Below are 1,911 nucleotides of genomic sequence, written 5' to 3' on the forward strand. Positions count from 1 at the left end.
CCCGGGCTCCCAGAACCGGCGCGGCGCCCAGCGGGGAGGAGCCGCTGCGGGCACGCCCCGCCTCTGGTCCGGCACAACGACGCCAGCGACCCCGCCGGCCGGTCGCCGCCCCCCTCGCCGGCCGAGACCCACTCCCGGCCCTCCCCGAGCGGCATGGAGCGGCCCCGCTCCTGACGGCCGCGCCGCCGCCCCGGCCGCCGCCGCCGCCCCGGCCCCCGCCCCGCCGCGCGGCTCCTCCCGCCCGCCCGCCCCCGCTCGCATGTCCGCGCCGCCCTAGCCGAGGATGCTGAGGATGAAGCTCCCGCTGAAGCCGACGCACCCCGCCGAGCCGCCGCCCGACGCGGAGGAGCCCGACGCGGACGCGCGGCCGGGCGCGAAGGCACCGCCACGCCGCCGCCGCGACTGCCGCCCGCCGCCGCCCTCGGGCCCGCCGCGGGGCCCCCCGCCGCCGCCGCCGCCGCCGTCGCCGCCCCTGGGGCTCGGGCCGCCTGTTGCTGGCGGGCCGGCGGCGGGGGCGGCGGGCATGCCGGGCGGCGGCGGCGGAGCCGCGGCGGCGCTGCGCGAGCAGGAGCGGGTGTACGAGTGGTTCGGGCTGGTGCTGGGCTCGGCGCAGCGCCTGGAGTTCATGTGCGGGCTGCTGGACCTGTGCAACCCGCTGGAGCTGCGCTTCCTCGGCTCGTGCCTGGAGGACCTGGCGCGCAAGGACTACCACTACCTGCGCGACTCGGAGGCCAAGGCCAATGGCCTCTCGGACCCGGGGCCGCTGGCCGACTTCCGAGAGCCCGCCGTGCGCTCGCGCCTCATCGTCTACCTGGCGCTGCTGGGCTCGGAGAACCGGGAGGCCGCCGGCCGCCTGCACCGCCTCCTGCCCCAAGTGGACTCGGTGCTCAAGAGCCTGCGCGCGGCCCGGGGCGAGGGCTCGCGGGGCGGCGCGGACGACGAGCCGGGCGACGCGGAGCCGGACCCCGAAAAAGACGGCTCGGGCCTGGAAGGCGGCGGCCCCGAGCCCGGGGCGGGCGGCGGGCTCGGCTCGCGGGCCCAGGAGGAACTGCTACTGCTGTTCACCATGGCTTCGCTGCACCCGGCTTTCTCCTTCCACCAGCGGGTTACCCTAAGGGAGCACCTGGAGCGGCTCCGTCACGCGCTCCGCGGGGTCGCCGAGGACGCGGAGGTGGAGCCGGGCAACTTCGCGGGCTCCAGGCCCCAGGTAAGGCGCCGCGACGCGGCATCATCACCCTCCTCCCCGCCTCGCCCTCGGACGCCCCCTGACCTCGTCCCCGGCTGGGCGCAGGTGCCCCTGAAATTCCCTTGCGTTGGCTCTCAGTCCGAGTCCTCATCTTCGTTTGGTTGGGCCGCTTAACAACCTCCCCCCCCCCACCTTCACCCTCCCCACCCCACCTCATGCTTGCAAAGACACCCGCCATAACGGAATGCTCTAGAATACCCTTCCTGCTGGAGTTGCACGGAGGACCTGGAGCTCCCAGCCCCAGGGCTCTTCTCGCTTGCGAGGGGTCTCCGGACATTCTTGGCTTTGGGCATTTCTTGGCACTACCTACAGGCCAAAGGGAAATGTTAGGGAGCCGGTCTGTCAACCAGCCCGGAGCCTGGCCTCGGGCAGTTCGTTCCCTTTCTGGGTCTCAGGTCTTAAAGCTTTGCCTGATCTTGGATGAACTGCTGGAAAAGGTACACACCAGGCCTGCTGTCCTTGTCTTTGGCAGAAAGGAACTTTTTAAAATGCCAGATGTGTGCCAAACTTAAAACGTGTCATATGGGTCTTTTGGTTTCCATGAAGAGGAATTAATATTCCCCAGAAAGATGTTGATGTGGAGACCTGCGAATTTACCTAAGTACTGATGCAGGTGTCTGGGTCAGAAAGACAGCTCTGGGGTGGCCTGCTCCAGTGCTCCACCT

At 70.7% G+C, this 1,911-nt stretch overlaps 1 pseudogene; it reads left to right on the forward strand.

The window, feature by feature from the left end:
• Positions 1–283: 283 nt before the first annotated feature.
• Positions 284–1,360, forward strand: LOC138836682 (zinc finger CCHC domain-containing protein 2 pseudogene; annotated as a pseudogene).
• The last annotated feature ends 551 nt before the right edge of the window (positions 1,361–1,911 follow it).

Source organism: Dipodomys merriami, unplaced genomic scaffold (assembly GCF_024711535.1).
Source record: "Dipodomys merriami isolate MVZ:Mamm:240054 unplaced genomic scaffold, mDipMer1.0.p SCAF_2504, whole genome shotgun sequence".
NCBI classification, from domain to species: domain Eukaryota; kingdom Metazoa; phylum Chordata; class Mammalia; order Rodentia; family Heteromyidae; genus Dipodomys; species Dipodomys merriami.